General features: G+C 35.1%; 2 long non-coding RNA genes across 5 annotated transcripts in view; both read left to right on the top strand.

Moving 5' to 3' along the window:
• LOC103226554 (uncharacterized) overlaps positions 1 to 19,457 on the top strand; it is a 228,073-nt gene that overhangs the window by 57,630 nt on the left and 150,986 nt on the right. The window lies entirely within an intron of this gene.
• On the top strand, positions 6,243 to 17,650 carry LOC119626156 (uncharacterized). Its single transcript, XR_005242332.2, has 2 exons — positions 6,243 to 6,402; positions 17,300 to 17,650. It is a non-coding gene; the product is annotated as an uncharacterized lncRNA (long non-coding RNA).

Below are 19,457 nucleotides of genomic sequence, written 5' to 3'. Positions count from 1 at the left end.
TTTATTTTCTCCCTTAATTGACTCACCTTGTGTAATGTTAAATGGAAGTAGTGAGAATAATCACTCTTGTCTTGTTTCTGATCTTAGGGGAAAACATTCAGTTCTTCACCCTTATATACAGGTTGTATATACCTTATCTGAACTACTTGGGACCAGAAGTGTTCTGGATTTGGTGGGATTTTTTTGGATTTTGGTATATTTGCATTGTACTTACCAGTTGAACATCCCAAATAAAAAAATCAAAAATTTGAAATGATCCAGTGAACATTTCCTTTGAGCATGATGTCAGCACTCAAAAAGCTTTGGATTTTAGGGCATTTTGGATTTTGGACTTTCAGATTTGGGATGCTCAACATATATTAACTGTGGGTTTTTCATATATGCACTTTATCAAGTTGAGAAAGTTCCCTTCCATTCCTAGATTTTTATAAACAATATTTTAGTCTTGCATTGTGTGAAATGTTTTTCCTTTTCTGTTGAGATGATCATGTGAGTTTTGTTCTTTATTGTATTGATATGATGTATTACATTGATTAATTTTTGGTCTTTAAACATTTGTGGACTATTATCCATTATGGTGTCTGCTCAACAGTTATACCTTGGCAAGTGTGAGATAAGTGCTGAGTCCTGGCCATGTTGCTGTCCCTCATTTTTCAAAAAAACATTTAATATTAAGTATGGTATTTCTAATGGAATCTTGTATTAAACGTCACACTGTAAAATTCAAAATTTGCCATTTCTCAGTTCCTAAACTTAATAGAACTGTTAGTAAATTGTCTTTACGAGAAATGTATCTCTTCCTATTTATCTGAAAGTGGGTGAAGATAATTTTGTATTGCTCCAACCCTTCAGCCACCATTATATCAGAATAGGATGAAATTTTTAAACAACATGAATGTGTATCTATAATACACCTTTCAAAAAGAACACATTCTTACCAAATTACACTGTTGTTTTTACTGGAGTCTTAGGTTTTATGATTTTAAAAACATCTCTAAGGCTCAAATTCTACCATTCTTGGTTTGAAATCAACCTCTTCTTTTCCTGTATGGTTGGAATGGTTACACAGCTATGGCCCACAAGCCAAATTTTGCCTGTAGACATGTTTTATTTTTCTACAGACTTTTGAAATTTAGGCCAAGCATGTACTCCTAGCTAGACACCATATTCAATCTTCCTATTGTCTTTTATCATGCATTTAAGCATGGCTTTGGAGCTTGTAATGCTTGCAGTAAACATCTTGTTTTTGACATTTTTATTTATCTCAATGGAACCATTATCTCTTGGCTTACCCAAATTTGAAATATTGGAACAATGGAATCATTATTAATAATTTTATAAAGATTTTTAAATATAAAAATCACTTAAATACAAATAGATTCTCATTATGTAAGATTTAGACAATCAAAAGTACAAAATCTGAAAGTCCCTTTTCACTTCTGTCTACCACTTTTTTCTCATTTACATGTAATCATTGTCATTAAGTTGGGATGTGTTCTTCCAGCTCACTTTGTAGACTTTTACACGCACACGCACAGACAAATATACACACACAGGCTATTTTTTTATATATAAAAAACAGGCTTGACAAATATAGTCCAACTTATTAACAATGGTTACTTCTAGATGGGGAAGAAATAGTAGAGAGGAGGGAAGGGGCTTTTCAATCTTTAGCCATTACTACCAATTCTGTTTAATCATGACTTACAAACATATTTATATGAAGACTACATCAGCAAGACACAAAACCCAGCAACTATAAATGAGAATATTGATAGATTGACTATGTAAAAATATTATACTGTATCAGTCAGGGTTCCACCAGATAAGCAGAACTAGCAGGGAGAATAATTATAAATATAAATTCAAATTTAAATACATATATATAGATATAGATAGATATAGATGCAGATAGATATATATAGATAAAGATGTGTGTGTGTACACATACAGACACACACACACACATATGGACTAGCTTGTGTGATTGTTGGGGCTTACTAAGAAAGTCTGAACTCAGTAGAGAAGGTCTTTAAAAAGGGAACATCATAGTGTAAAACTTCATATTCCTTTGGGAGAAGCCTCAGTCCCACTTTTAAGGCTTTTCAACTGATTTAATCAGGTTTACTCAGATTATTTAAGATAATCTCCCTTATTTAAGGTCACCTGAATAAGGACTTTAGTTATATCTGTAAACTACCTTCACAGGAAAACTAAGACTAGATGTTTAATTAAATAATTACATATTGTAGCCTAGCCAAGGTAACACCTCACAAAAGTCATCACATATACAAACTAAAAATTTACATATAGCAAAAGACACTGTGAACAGAGATAAGCAACACGCAAGTAAAATATCTATACAATATAGGTAATAGACAAAGGATTAATATTCAGAACTTACTGAGTTCCCCCAAATCGGCAAGAAAGACAAGAAACAGTTGATAGAAAAATGGGCAAAGGATATGCATAGGCAATTTACACACAACATTTCATAGTCTGATGAAAAAATACAAGAGAATGCTCAAACTTACTACCAATTAGGGAACTGAAATGTAAAACAATAGCTAATTTTTCCTGATTATTTTAGCAAACATTTAAAATTATGGATAATATCAAAAGCAGGCAAAAATGCAGAGTAATGGGAACTCCTGCTAGGAATCTGTCCTTTCTTACTTTCTTTGTTAATCACTAAGTTCATAAATTTGATTGTTTATAGTTGAGTCTTCCAACTAAATTCCCTGATTCTTTTCTCCCTGAGTTCAGCTTGCATAGTACTAGTAGATACATCTGAATTCTCTCTTTTTCTCTTACATACACACAGACAATGCCTTAACATTATTTGTAACAGCCTCAGCCTGGAAACCACTAACTGTCTAACAACTCTAGCCTGGATAAATAACTTGTGATGTATTCATGCAACAGTTTATTATAATAAAGAAAGTGACTATAAACTACAAGAATCAGCGTGGATGACTCCTCAAAAATACTGTTGGGTAAAGAAGCAAAACAATGAAGAAAACATCAAGCATGATTGTATCTAAACAAAGATCAAAAATGGCAAAACTAAACTATCTTATTTAGCAATGCATACCTAGGTAGTAAAAACATAAAGAAACACAAAGAAATGGTTATTCCAAATATTTAGGTAGCAATTACCTTATGATTTGGGAATGGTGGATGTGGAGGGAGAAAGTTGTGATTTGGGAGTTAAACTCAGGGGATTTCTGGGGTGCTTTTGATCTTAGACTTCTTGACTTTGATGGCAATGACATGTTAAACAGAACATACATGTTTTATGTTTTCACTCTATTTGGTTATAGTTAATAATTTTTTTAATTTAAAAATACCACAAGGGAACTTCCTGAGGTGCTGGTAGTTTTCTATTTCTTGACATGAATGGTGATTGCATAATGTGTGATTAAAAAAAGTAAATTTACTTAAAATTTCCACACTTTTCTCTTTGTTCTATTTGGCTAAAAAATTGTAAAAATAAAGTAGATAAAAAACCTTTATGAATTACTCCCTGCCTACAGAATAAAGATCAGACCCCTAACCTTTCAAAGTCCTCCATATATTGACTACCAGAACCTTTCTAATCCTAACTCCCACTACTGCCTTCCGTGGAAACCAATAATAATAATGATAGCCCAAAACAAATTAAAAAAACCCCCCAAAACCCCAACCTTCAAAACTGCAAACAAAATTAAAAAGTCCACAAAGACACTAATTTTACTAAATTTCCTGTAACAAAAAACTTAACCTTGCTTCTTTTTATTCTTTATTTGAAGGATTTTGAATTGCCTACCACATGTTTTCCTAAGATGAATCAGAGGAGGATGACATGCTTGCTTAGTCTTTGATGATAATGAATATGTGTTTACACGATTGTCAGAAAGAACACATTTCTCCCAAGTTGTTACCTAACTGGTATTGTGTGTTTAGATTAAGAATTTTCTTTCTGATTTAAACCAGCTAAAGCCAGTTTTTTAAAGGACATATATATATATGATGTTAGATACTGGTTTGTGCCCAATAAAACACAGTGAAAACTAAATAACCCAAATCAAGCCCAGACTATCAGCTTCACACTTAGTCATAGTTAACTTCACACCTAAATGCCATTGAAAAGAAGCAGGGCCAAATATTCCTGGAAAATGGGACTCTGAGGTTCACAGACGTTTGCTGCAAATACCTGAGCCCCATGCTTTGGGGAGATTTCACCAAGAAGATTGATGTGCAGCTTCCAGGGGAAGGAATGAGGGAGGGGCAGGATGTGGTCATGGTGAATCAGAAGCGGCCCTCCTTCCCCACCCCTCTTCTGAGTCAGCATGCAGCCACACAGCCCCACATGGTGCAGTTCTGGCTCTCGGATGAGCTGTCACACGGGGTCCTCCCTGCCTGCCTTCACTACAGCACTTGGTGATTTCCAGCACCGTATTTATCATATAAATAGTTTTGTTCTGTCTATAAATTAGTCAAGCAATCCGTTTTTGAATCTTTCTGGTAGTGACACAGTGACGTGAGGTGGTGTTGGGTTTGCTTGTTGTTGAATTTGCTTGCCTCATTTGGTCCTTAAAATGGCAAAGTAACATCCCCCGTTTGTAGACAGCCTCGCAAAAATTTGAGCCCCTGGTTTTGGAACCAAGTCAGCTGGGTTCAAATTCCCACTTGCCACCTTCCAGACCTGGGATTTTATAAGTGCATGTATTCCTTTTTGCCTTAGGGCATGAAACATGTGCTCAACACTTGGTTGCTGCAGTGGGAACTGAGAGTCATTCTTGCTGGTGGTGCTGGTGGCAGAAGTTACGGCAAGCTCCCACAGAGCAGTGGCTGGCTCCAGTGCCCGTGTCTGGGCTCCAGGGCTGGCAGTGTGGCAGAGTGGGCCACACTCACCAGTGCTGGGCAATAAAACAGCGTTTTGTTTTTTTTTAAATTATTGTTATTATACTTTATGTCCTAGGGTACATGTGCACAAAGTGCACGTTTGTTACATATGTATACATGTGCCATGTTGATGTGCTGCACCCATAAACTTGTCATTTACATTAGGTATATCTCCTAATGCTATCCCTCCCCCCCGTCCCCTCCCCACAATAGGCCCCGGTGTGTGATGTTCTCCTTCCTGTGTCCAAGTGCTCTCATTGTTCAATTCCCACGTATGAGTGAGAACATGCGGTGTTTGGTTTTCTAAAAACAGCATTTTCACATTGGACCAGCTCCATGACTTCATTTGGGGTATTGTTCATGGCTACAGGGTCCTCACATTGGCTATCCTGGCAAATCTGGGAATTCTGCAATGCCCTTTTAAGCACATTCCCTTTTGCTTAAACCAAACTTGGTCTCTTTTAAATGTAGTAAAAGATATTGACTGATAGAGTGACCTTGTGAAAATTTACTTTCTCATCTATAAAATAGCTTAATAATAGCCATCTCTAAGAGTTATTGGGAGATTTCAATATATTAATGCATGCAAGTATTCAGTGTGGTATCTGGCACTAAAATATTAGTTATTAATTATTAATAATGTGCTGGGCACAGGAAGAGCATTGGACTCTCTGTAATGAGAGTGTATCTTGTTATTGGGAGGGTCTCTCTGTTTCAGGGTTAGGAATGATAGGATTAAAAATAATTTGGGAATTTTTATGACTCATGACTTTATGGTTGGTTGATTTAGGCAACCATATAGCTTTCGTTTTACTTATTTAATTTGAATTTAATTTATGGACTTGTAAGGGCATAAATAATAGTTTTACAGCTTGATTTTGACACAAAGCAAGATACTAAACATTAACAACACCACAGAGGCCTACTTGGTGCTCCTGTCCCTGTTGTTACTTCCTCCAAAGGTAACCACAGCACAGATTCCTATTACTATAAATTAATGTTGCCTGTTTTTGAATTTTATTTGAATGAGATTACATAGTATATACTCTTTTTGTTGCTAAATGTTATAGCTTTGAGATTCATTAATGTTTTTATAGATAGATATAGTTTTCTTCATTGCTAAATTGTATTCATTATACATATATACCACAATTGATCTATTCTATTGTTAATGGGTAACATGGTTTGGCTCTGTGTCCCTACTAAAATTGCATGTCAAGTTGTATCCCCAATGTCAGAGGAGGGGCCTGGTGGGAGGTCATTGAATCATGGGGACGGACTTCCCCCTTGCCACTCTTGTGATGAACTTCTCACAAGATCTGTTTGAAAGTGTGTAGCACCTCCCACTTCACTCCCTCTCTCTCTTCCTGATCATGTGAAGACTGTGCCTGCTTTCCCTTTGCCTTCTACCATGATTATAAGTTTCCTGAGGTCTCCCCAGGAGCAGAAGCCTATATAGCCTGCAGAACTGCAAGCTGATTAAAACTCTTTTCTTTATAAACTACCCAGTTCCAGGTATGTCTTTGTAACAGTGTGAGAATGGACTAATACATGGGCATTTGGATTGCTTCTAGTTTGGTGCTATGGAGAATAATGTGCTAGGAATATTCTCATTCTCATAACTATTGTTTTGTGCACACATGTATGCATTTCAGTTAGGTTTATACCTGCAGATTGAATGACTGAATCATACGGTGCACATATGTTCAGCTTTACTGGCAACAAAATTTCCAAAGTAGTTTTTACCAATTTATACCCTCAAAGCATCCTATGAGTTTCTATTGCTGTATATCCTCATCAATACTTGGTATTGTCAATCTTTTTAATTTTAGCCATTCTGGGGTGTGTGTAGAGATATCCTATTTTGTTTTCAATTTGCATTTTCTGGATAACTAGTAATGTTGAGTACCTATTCATGTTCATTGGCCATTTGGATATCTCTTGTAAAAAGCTGTTCAAGTTTTTTCCCCGTTTAGAAAAATATCGAGCCTGTCTTTTTTATAGATTTACAAGAGGTATTTACATAGTCTAGATATGAGTTATTTGTGTGATTTAAATATGTCAAATATCTTCTTCCACTTTGCATCTTGCCTTTTCATTCTCTTAATGGTGTCTTTTGATGAATAGAAGATTTAAATTTTAATAAGTCCAAATGATCAGTAATTTTATTAGGCTAGTACATTTTATTTTAATTAATATACTTTATTTTTAAAGCAATTTTAGTTTTACAGAAAAATTGAGCCAAAGAGCAGAGATTCCCATGTACACCCGCTCTTCCAGTTTCCCTATTAATTTGTGTCTTGCATTGATGTGATACATTTGTTACAGTTGATGAACTGATATTAATACATTGTTGTTAACAAAAAATCCATCTCTTCTTATATATTTATAAATATCCTGTTGGTTCTGTTTGTCTGGAAAGCCCTGATTTATACACCCTGGCAACCACTAATCTTTTTACTGTCTCCATAGTTTTGTCTTTCCAAAATGACATTTGTTGGAGATATACATATTTAGCCTTTTAGACTGGCATCTTTCACTTGGCAATATGCATTTAAGTTTCCTCTGTATCTGTGTGTGGATAATTTTTTCTTATTGTTCAATAATATTAATATTACATTGTAGGGATGTACCACAGTTTGTTAATCCATTTATCTATTGAAAGACATCTTGGTTGCATTCAATTTTAGGCAATTATTAATAAAGTTCCTGCAAACATTCATGTCAAATTTTTGTGTGAACATAAGTTTTTAACTCATTTGGGCAAATACATAGGAGTATGATTGCTGGATCATAAGGTGAGACAAGGTTTAGCATTGTCATAAAATTCCATTTGTCTTTCAAAGTGGCTGTACCATTTTACAATCCTACCAGCAATGAATAAGAGTTCTGGATGGGTGTGTGTGTGTGTGTGTGTGTGTGTGTGTATGTTTGTGTTTGTGTTCTATATATGTATATATGTATATGTGTGTCTGTGTGTGTATACGTGTGTGTATGTAAAACTTGATCCCTACTTCACATCAGATATAAAAATCAATTTCAGATGGATTGAAAGGTAAATCAATAAAGGTTCTAGAATATAACATAAGGGAAGATACTGCTTACAATTTCCTTTAAAGCATTAACTTAAAAGAATAAAAAAACAAGTCACAGACTGAGGGGAAATATTTGTAAAACACGTACATGACAAAGATCTTCTATCCAAAATATACAAAGAACTCTTAAAACTCAACAGTAAGAAAACAAACAACCCCATTACAAAGTGGGCAAAAGACCTGAACAAACACCCACCAAAGAAGATATACAGATGGCAAATGGCATATCAACAGATATCCAACGTCATATGCCATTAGAGAATTTCAAATTACAAGATAACACCACCCATCTATTAGAATGGTTAAAATCCAAAACACTTTAATACCAAATGCTGATGAGAATGTGGAACAATAAATCCAGCATAATTTATTTAAAAGGTCATCCTTTTCCCACTCCATCATAGTAACCGTGTTGTTGAAAATCAGGTAACTGTATATAAGGACTATTTCTGGACTCAATTCTATCCTCTTGGTCTGTTTATTTTTCCTGGTGCCAATATCACTCTTTTGGTTACTGTAGCTTTAAAACAAACTTTGATAGCTCTAAGCTAATCTTCTTCACAATTCTCTTGGCTATTCTTGATCCTTTGCATTTCCATATAAAGCTTAGAAACAATTGGCCAATTTCCATACACACAGAGAGATAAACAAAAAACAGGCTGAGAACTTGATTGTAAATGTTTTGAATCTATAGATCAGTGTTATCAAAACTTTTGGTCTTGCGACCCCTTTACAATCTTAAAAAGTATTGAGAACTCTGAAGAGCTTTTTTTAATGTGAGTTATATCTATTAATTGTTACCACAATGATATGGAAAACTGAGAAAATTTAAACATACTTATTAAATCATTTAAAAATAACAATAAACCCATTACATGTTAAAATAAGTGAAAACATAAAGTGAAAACAGCTGTTTTCTAAAAGAAAAAAAATTAAGTGAGAAAAAGAACCTTGCTTTATGTTTCTGCAATTTTTTTTTTTTTTTAGATGGAGTTTTTCTCTTGTTGCACAGGCTGCAGTGCAGTGGCACAATCTCGGCTCACTGCAACCTCCACTTCCCAGGTTCAAGCAATTCTCCTGCCTCAGTCTCCCAAGTAGCTGGGATTGCAGGCATGTGCCACCATGCCTGGCTTGTTTTTACAAATTTTTTAAAATGCCCAGCTTAATGGAAAACAGTGGGATTCTTTTATTGCTTCTGTCTTTAATCCATTGTGATATGTTGTTTTGATTGCAGTACATAAAGAAAATCTGGGCTCAGGTATATGTAATTAAAAAGGAAAATGTTTTAGTAGTCTTTTTCAGAAAATGGTGAATCTTCTTCTTTGATACTACAATGAAACAGAAAAAGTGATATTTTCTTAAATTTTAAATGTAATGTTTGATACTTTAAAAATGGGTTTTAATTCCCTGGTGATTTTTTTTTTAATCTTCTCATTAATGTTTTTTCAAAATATCACAGTTATTTTAAAGTCAGTGTCTTATAACTCCAATGTTTGTATCACCTACGGTTCTGTTTTTAATTGTCTATTTTTTCTCTTTATTTTTGTTTGTTTGGCCCCAATTCCTAGTATACTTAGTAATTTTTTACTGATTACAAGAAATTTATTGAGAAAATTATAGAGTCTCTGAATGATGTAAGCTTTTTCAGAGAAGATTTAGTTTTTTCTCCTGGAGGGCAGGTAGAGTACATGCAGAACACTTTAATCTAGTTAAGGCTTTTCTATTTTTGAATTATTCTTACTCCTAGGGTATATCCCTTTCAGGGCCCTAATTGAAAGCCTGAAGTGTTTACTAGTGCCTCTTTTACTTGGTGGTTCCTGAATTCCAATTTTTGTTTCCTTGGTACCATGAGATTGCCTAAATATCTGCTTAGCTTTTTAGCTTCTTAGCAGCTGCTTTCTGTCTAGTTTCTGCCATCTTGCCCCATATGTGCTCATCTTAGAAATCAGGAAATGATTCATATGAAAATTTGCATGCAGAATGTTGGGCTTACTTCTCTCTGTAACTCCCTTTTCTCCTGGAGTTGGAGTCTTATATTCTGGGCTTTCATTTCTCTTCTATGTGCAGAAAATATATTAAAAGTAAGAATAAAGTTTATTACAGAAATCAAATATGTCTTAATATTAGGAAATGTATGAATATGGTTCATCAAAATGTTTTAAAAATCAACAATCCTTTTTAATTATAAATGTTTTTCTTAGTAAACTGTAGCTTGATGACTGCTTTATCAACAGGACTTTAAAAAATCTAGTTATCTATCCAAGGGATTGACAAATATGGCACATGGATCAGTCACTTGTTTTTGTAAATAAAGTTTTATTGGAACACTGACATGCCAATTTATTTATGACACCTATGGCTACATCCATGCTACAATGGCAGAGCTGAGTAGTTGTAACAGAGGTTGGGTCATAGCCTAAATCCTAAAATATTTACTCTTTGGCCCTTTAAGCAGATGTTTGCCAATCCTTTATCTATCTTAGGCAGTTTCCTCATCTATAAACTGGGGATAACGTCACCTTACTTCACCAGGTAATAAAATAATTTTATATCATTATATATATTTGTGTATACAGTTGACTCTTGAGTAACACAAGCTTGAACTGCACAGGTTCACTTGCTATGCAGATTTTTCTCAATATATTTTGGAAAATGCTTTGGAGATTTGCGATAATTTGAGAAAACAGATGAACTGTGTGAATTAAGAAAAAGTTAGATATGTTATGAATGCACATAATATGTGTAGACATTAATCTGTTTTACCATTTACTATCAAAATATGCACAACTGTATCATAAAAAGTTAAATTTTATCAAGATTTACATACACACTTATAGACCAAAAATGGTGCCATTTGTGGTGGAGAGAAGTGTAAACAAATGTAAAGATTCAATTTTAAGCAATAACTGCATAAAACTAATTGTAGTACATATTATAGTACCATAATAATTTGTTTGTTTGTTTGTTTTTTGAGACGGAGTCTCGCTCTGTCGCCCAGGCTGGAGTGCAGTGGCGCGATCTCTGCTCACTGCAAGCTCCGCCTCCCAGGTTCACGCCGTTCTCCTGCCTCAGCCTTCCGAGTAGCTGGGACTACAGGCGCCCGCCACTGCGCCCGGCTAATTTTTTGTATTTTTAGTAGAGACAGGGTTTCACCATGTTAGCCAGGATGGTCTGGATCTCCTCACCTCGTGATGCGCCCGCCTCCGCCTCCCAAAGTGCTGGGATTACAGGCATGAGCCACCGCGCCCAGCCTACCATAATAATTTTATAGCCACCTCCTATTGCTATTGTAGTGAGCTCAAGCGTTTTATCTGCCTAAAATGCTATGTAATGCAAATCATCTCCGTGTGAGCAGTTTGTCTCTCCAGTAAATTGCGTATAGCAGTAAAAAGTGGTCTCTTGTGATTGTTGCGTATTTTCCATTATGCTTAGTGCCATACTGTAAATCTTGAATAACATTATGGGACCCATACGAAGTGCCACTAGTGATGCTGGAAGTGCTCCCAAGAAGCATGGAATCGTCATGATATTACAAGAAAAAGTTGACTTTCAGACAGATGATTCATTCAATAAACAGACCATGTAAATGCATGATATTGATAAATACAATATAATACTGTAAATGTATTTTATCTTCCTTCTTATTTTCTTAATAACATTTTCTTTTTTCTAGCTTATTTTATTGTAATAATACAGTATATAATATATATAGCATACAAAATATGTGTTAATCTACTGTTAGCCTACTACAGTAGGCTATTAATAGTTAAGTTTTTGGAGAATCAAAACATACATGTGTGAGGGGTTGGCACTCCGACCCCTGCATTGTTCAAGGGCCAACTGTATATCTGGATGAGTGTGTATACAACTGTATATCTGTATATTTTTATGTGTGTGTACACATACACATAATATTTTCACTCAACATTAACACCGAGAGAGTCCAATAGAGGGGACAAGTGATGGTTCTTAACATTTCATTCTGTTCTATTCAAAAGTTTTACAGGTAGTCTGGGTTGATGAAAGGTATAATTATAGTTAGGAGAAATTAGAAAGTAACCTAATAATCTCATAAACACAAGGACCACAATTGGGCACCTTTGACAGTAGAAACATACCACAATACACAGAGACATATTTTTCTTTAGCTTGGATCAAGAAAAAAGAAATCTCTAGACCAAAAGAATTAGAGGAAATGTTGATCAATTACTTGGCTCAGTCTGTTGCTTTAGATGGGTGTGTTTATAAATTACCTAGGTCATAGTTTAACTTTCAAAGATCTTCTGAGACATTTTTTTTCTGTCTTATTCCAACATTTTTTTTTCTTTTTTGGCATCAATAAAATCTTCTTAGTGTCTCATCGAAGTATCTCTAGAATTACATTTATCTTATTTTGTTCTTCTTTTTCACTCTTTTGAGTACACGGAGAACAAATGATCAGTGACTTCAGTTACTAAAATCCTTCAGTTACTTGATGAAAACCATCAAGCCTCACTTGAGTCAGCTGTAGAATGAGCACTTCTAATATTTTTTTCACAAGACCTGCTCTGTTCTTTTAGCTTTTCAATCAATGACAATGGGGAGTTTATCCATGGAGAGCATTAAATGAAAATCCAAATGTTGCAGCAAATATTTAAATTGATTAGAAGGAGCGTAGGACATGAAGGGAACTAATATATGTTGGGTGTCTATATGAGAAGTTATACTAGCCATTTAACTACATTAAGGCACTAATTCAAGTAATATGCTATCAATTCTATAAACTAAGTGATATCATTGATATTTTATAGTTGAAGCTAGGAGACATTGACTAAGATATATACAATGAGTTGCAAAAATTTCTGAGGAATGTATAAGTAGGTAATTTGTAAGTAGTTGTAAGTAGTTAATGCCACTTGCAAGTTGTAGTTAACTCTTTTGTAATCAATCTGATGGTACAGTCATTTATATTATTTCTCCAAGAATATAACACAGGCAGAGTAGCTGAGAGCTTAAGAGTTTAGGCTTTGATCTGGATTCAAAGTGCTCTACCACTTTTTATCTATATAATGGGAAATGGATTTAATATTCCCAAGCTACAGTTTTCTCTTAAGATAATAATAAGAATACTTTATAGGATTGTTGTGAGGATTATATGAGATAACACATATAAAATCTTAGCATATTTCCATGTAAGGGCACAATACATAGTGGTTTTTATTAATATTATTGCAGGTGAGTGGTAGAGCCAAGATTTTTCGGACTTTTTTATCTTAGTATTTTCAGGGCTTAGAGTAGTATATAGTCTTCAGAAGAGAGAGTTGTCACACAGCACAGAGAAAGTGAGTTAACAAAGAATATTTAGGAATAGTTGAGCAAGTAAGGGTCTTCTTAGGCCTAGAGAATGGCAATATTGACAACATATGTACCTAAAAGTATGAAAGGAAAATATCAGAGTTTGATATTTTTGGTGGTTTGCTCCAAAAATACCAACAAATTAATTGCTATGCAGTGAGAGATTATTTTTTAATCTGATGACAGTGCATGACTTCAATTGGGTCAGAGAAAACTAGATGCTCAGATTGGAGGCTGAGCCTTGGATGAAAGGGGATGAAGGCCTGCTCCAGGGTGGCAAAGGGAACAAAAGAGAGACATAGATTTCAGAGACATCATGAAAAAAGATGCAGGCTCAATAAAGTATCTTGAGTACCTACCATGGGTTAGGTGTCATGCTAGGAGCCTGTGTGGTTTTCTCATTGATTTGGAGGTGACAAACTGAGGCTCTGAGAGACTAAGTGATTTGCTTAGTGTCACAGAACTAATAACAGATTTAATGTGGGGTTCTCATTCCAAGGCCAGCTTTGATTTTTAAATATACGTCAACTACCTGTCTTGGAGTCAATGACAAATTGGACATGGAAGAAAGATGAGGAGGGAAGCAAGATAATTGAGAACATAATAATACCATGAGAAGTCAAGAAGTGAATATGCACTAGCATGCATATATGTACATGCACGCGCGCACACACACACACACTGTCCCATCCTCCCTGTTATGGTCTGAATGTTGGCATCTCCCTTAAATTCATACATTGGAACCTAGCACCAGTGTGATAGTATTAAGAAGTGGGAGTCTTTTGTGAATAAAGTTATGAGGGCTCTGTCTTCATGAATGGGATTAGTACCTCTTATAAAAGAGGTTGAAGGGAGCTGCCTTGGCCCTACTGCCATGTGAAGATGAAGCAATAAGGTGTCATCTATAAAGCAAAGATTCCTCACCGGACACTGAATCTGCTGGTGCCTTGATCTTGGACTTCCCAACCTCTGGGACTGTGAGAAATAAATGCCTATTATTTGTAAGTCTTAAGTCAGTGTCCAATATGAGCATCCAGTTTTCTCTGACCCTATTGAAATTGTGCACTGTCATCATATTAAAAAAAATCTCTCACTGCATTGCAATTTATTTATTGATATTTTTGAGCACAAAGTCTAAGGTATTTTTTACAACAGTCTGAATGGACGAAGACGCTCCCAAATATATAACAACACACAAAGATTCTCTAGTTAATATCCATAATCACACAGAATCCACAAATCTCTTATCTGACAGCAATGTTTTGAAATAAACTTGTGTAGTATGCCTCCCAAAAAGAACCAAATACAAATAGATATAGTAAAGGTATATGGCCAATTTTTATGGAACAGTGACCAAATCATAGCACTGTGGTTACATGCATTATGTCATTTAATCACAATAACCCTGTGAGAGTCTTATGAGGTAGGTATTCTCATTGAACCCGTTTTACAAACAAGGAAACAGATGCACAGAAAGATTGCCCAACATAAACTGTGATATAGAGCTGGCATTGTCTTTTAGCTAGAAATTGAAAATTGGAAGCATAAGTATATTCCATGCTTTGTTTTGCCGAATTCCTATTTTTAGGATATTTAGGTGCTACATGAGGGTATGTAAGCAACTCAGATAAACAAACATCATCTTTCTGCATTGAAGAGCCAGTGACAAAATGACAATATATTATGACCTTTGTGTATATGTGAATAGCATATCTTAGAACTTTGCCCATAGCAAACATAGTAGAATAAATGCATCAATATCTCTGTAATAAATGGGAGATGTTGCTTCTAGCTAGTGTTCTCTGTTTCTATCTCCTAGGTACAGTATACATTTTTTAGTTGTTCACCTCTTTTTCTCTGTTATTTATTTTATCTTTCTTCCTGCAGACTTACCCTTTTAGAATATGACTATCAATTTTTACTACCAGTCCCAAAACAGAGCTTCTCTTTTTAGCTCCACCCCAGTCCTGAGCATCTTCCCACTCCACTTGGGAAGCTGAAAACCTCACAGGCCATGCTTTTATGGATGCCTGGATACCCCCCAGTGTGGGCAATAAAGCTCTTTATATAGAGAATGGAATTATGGCTCAGTATCTATTTGGGCTTGCTGTTCCTGGAATCAGAGATAGTTTATTTGTGACCAACAGAAAACTTACTAATCTTCTCTAAGTGACAGAAACCCAGCTGAAACTCAAGCAAAGGAAAAAAATCATTTGGTTGACTGGAACTAAGAAGAATCAAAGAGGAGCTGGAATCAGACACTATCCCAAATCTCTCTCTTTCTCTCTCTCTCTCTTCCCATATCTCCCTCTCACTTAGAGGATTGTCAACAATGAGAAAAATACAACCTATCTCCTACTGGCTTAAGAAATAAGTCCTTCATTTCCTTCAAGTGTTTGTTCAAATCTCACTTCTTCAGTGAAGCCAACCAATTCTCACTTTATTCAACATCAAAACCTGTCCTTTTGATCCCAGCATTCCTGATCCTTTTTGCCATGTTCCTCTTATGAATTTTTTTCTGCTTACTATTTCCTAACATACTATAGAATTTTCTTATTTATGTTTTTAGTTTATTATCTCTCTTGGCTAGAATGTGAGTTCCACGAGGGTAGGGATCTTGTGTTTTGTTCACTGAGCTACTTCAGACCCCTAGCATAGGGTCTGAGACATGGTAGATGCTCAACGAATATGATTGCATGAATGAAAGGGAATCTATTATCTTACACAAGAAGAAATCTCAAGTTGAGTGGACCCAGGATTGTTGGTTCAATGGCTCAATGACATAATTGAAAATCATATTTTTTCCATCTTTCTTGTCTGCCATCCTCAGCACTTCAGCTAGGCCCCTTAAGCTGGCTCTCTCCATGTTTGCAAGACGGCTGCTGCAGTTCCAAGTATCACATGTTGACAAGTATCACATGGTGATAAGACATATGCGGCAACAGCAGAAGGATGGTTGCTAGCTGCTTCTTTTCTGACTCAATTTTTTTTTCTTTAATCAGTGAAAAGTTATATATTATTTTTTAAAAGCCACACTTGCATATATAACAACTAAAGTTAAGATAACTGGTTAAAATTGCATTAGTTTCTAAGCTAACCCTTACAAACAAGAATACTTATTCTTAATATAAGTTACTCAAGTGCAACAATGTGTTAGTTTTGGAAGAAATAAGTCAATGTAAATGTGTGAAATGTTAGGAAGGCATTTCTAGGTATAGTAAGTATAATAATTCAACATTGCTTTTGAAAAGTATAATAGCTAGAAAAACTATTTTTAAAAATCTATAGTAGTTTCTTATTTTGATAAAATTCTTAGAGAGAAATAAAACATGAGGAGATCTGCCATGAAGATGACTAATGGAAAGGTGTTCTTGATTATATTAAAGTAAGGCAATGTATCTTTAAAAACTGTGAAAATGTATTTTAAAATACAAATTTTCTATACAGTATGATATAGCCAAAATATATGAGAGACAATTTATTTGTTTTTTGGCTTAATCGATGGAATGCATATTTTATTTAACCTATGTTATAGGTCAAATGGATTAAAAAATTAACTTTTGCTAAGAACATGAGACGGTAGTAAGGGGTCTGTTGAACTCATTTAATATTACTCTTTGAAAAAGTAAAGAGTATATGGTGAAAAATATTAATTGAAAAATGGACTATATTGGTTATAATCTTGTTCAACATTATCTGTAAGCCTCATGCTTATACATTCTGTAGCAAAAATAACTACAGATCACCCTGTTAATCCTTTGGGCATTCCTAGTTGAATTAAGTTTGTCCTTGTTAAAGAAATTATCTTCGTTTTTCTTCCCCCTCAGGCATGCATGTAAAACAGTTCCTGTCTCAATGTATGCCTTAGGCAAAAAGTTCAGTGCTCAATTACCTGCTGTCTGAAGTCTCATATTTTGCAGCAAGCAAGTGAAATAGCATTTTAATCAGAAGTCTTGACCTCTGCTCTTCTTTTCCCTTCACAGCACTGTAAGCTATTTGGCATATGAAGGTCTTGACCTAAGAAAACCATCTTGGATAACCACAGCAAGGAAAAGGAAAAATGCAACACCTAGGAGATTTCAGTAAACAGTAGAATCATGCCAACCTAATCTGTGTTAAAATGCTTGGAATGTGGGAGCCGCTGATGATGCCTGTTGTCTGTGTGTCTGACTGAATCCTTTCTTTTCTCAGAGCAGCAAAGCAAAGCCTGGGAACCAGGCCAAATGCCTGCCACTTACCTTAAATTGATCAGCCACTTTGAGATTAAAACCCCTGAAAGCTGCCACACCGTGAAAACAAGGCCTCCTTCACATTAAAGGCAAATTGCGACTTTGGGTTTGCTGTGATCTTTTTTCCATTTTATCCAGTTTTTCACAGTGCACTTTTTTCCCCCCTTTCCATTTATGCTCCAATATAGAAGCCAATAGTTACAGCATCTTGGCCAAGCATTCATTAAGGTTTATAAGAACAAAATTTATGGTTATTTAGGAGTTGGCACAAAGGCAGGCTGTTGCTGGAAAAAGAAAAAGAAATACAGGTGGGAAATAGAAGCCTCCACAAAGGCCCACACTATACAGTAGTGTACTAGGCTCTAGTAGTGGGCTGGGAGGAAAATGAAATAGTATTTGAAACCAGCTGCTCTTCTATTCTGAAGCATTCTCATTGATGGCTCTGCAGATTATTGAAACAAGTATACTGGTTATTCCAAGAGATTTTTCTGTCTTGGGTAAATGCTACCATTTACAGGAGCTGACAGTAGAGATAGATAGATGTGTGCTAATCTGAAGAAGTGTGAGTTTTGCTAAAGGATAAAGTACACTTAAACAAGAAATATATATATATCTAAAATCCTATATAGATAGATAAAAACAAATATAAGTGATCAGAATGAGGTCTCTCCCATAACAAGAAGAGTCACATTATCCTCCTCAGCGGAACTTACATAATGCCAAGCCTGTGTTCCCAAAAATCTAGGGTGTGGGTAAAACACACCCTTAATCTTAGAATTCGGATAGTAACGTGGAATTCTGATGCAGGCTGGAAGACTTTATTCTCCTTCAGGAAATACTGTTAATGATTCTTCGTCCTTTAAAAAAATGCCCTGGTTTTCTTCACTAGGGGAATAAGAAAGCTCTTTGCCCTATCTTTTGCAATATTTTTAAGTAAACCCTTTAAAAATATAGTTTAGTTTCTACTAATCGTTGTCTAAGAACTACCTAGAGTACCATCATTTATTGAAAAAATATACAGCTTCAGTGTTTCATGATGTAAACTGTTCCTAAAATATCACTTATTTTAGCTGCACAGGTAACTCACTATATGACTTGGGGCAGGTTAATTTACATGTTCAGCCATCTCCCATTCTCAAATAGGAATACTAATAACATTTATAATAATAATATTTTATAATAATATTTAATACTAAGTATATATAATATATTATATATAATATAATTTATATTATTATTATAATAATAAATGTACTCTTCCACTGTGATGAGGTACACTGTGATGAAGTATTTGCTTCTACTTCCATAACTTTGCATATGCTAGAATATTTTACCCTTTCCTCCCCATGAAATGAAGTTCATCATTTTTACTGACACTGTTTTGGAAGCCTTCCACCTGATTCTTTTTATTCCTTTTTATCAGCATCACTTCAACATGGATACACATACTGGTATTTTGACCCGCATTTGTTCACAGGTTGCTCTGCAACAGACCTATTTAATTGTGCATGGATATAAATGATTCCTCCTAACTGTACATGCTTAAAGCTCCCCAAGGGCAAGGGGAATGACCTTCCTGATATCTCTCCACTGTTACAGTCCTCTGTTCTGAAAAGACACTAATTAAATCTGGAAAATTGAAGATACACAGAATCTTTTGTGTCATTTCATAAAATGTCAACTACAACTCTGGATGCATGAGCACATATGTGATCATCATTTACAAATAATACTGATTATTTCTGAGCCTGGGTTAGTCTGTTTAGCAGTCATAAATCATTTACCTTGTTTTGGGGAGTGTCAGAAAGCCAGAGCCAAGATAAGGAAACACAGAAACAGCTATGGCTCAGTCTGTTGGTCAACTCTGTTTCTGCCCCTTTTTAACCAGTTTGTCTTATAAGTTTGTCATTAA

Source organism: Chlorocebus sabaeus, chromosome 21 (genome assembly GCF_047675955.1).
Source record: "Chlorocebus sabaeus isolate Y175 chromosome 21, mChlSab1.0.hap1, whole genome shotgun sequence".
NCBI classification, from domain to species: Eukaryota; Metazoa; Chordata; class Mammalia; order Primates; family Cercopithecidae; genus Chlorocebus; species Chlorocebus sabaeus.
Note: the sequence above shows the minus strand (reverse complement) of the source record. Positions and strands in the feature narration are given on the sequence as shown.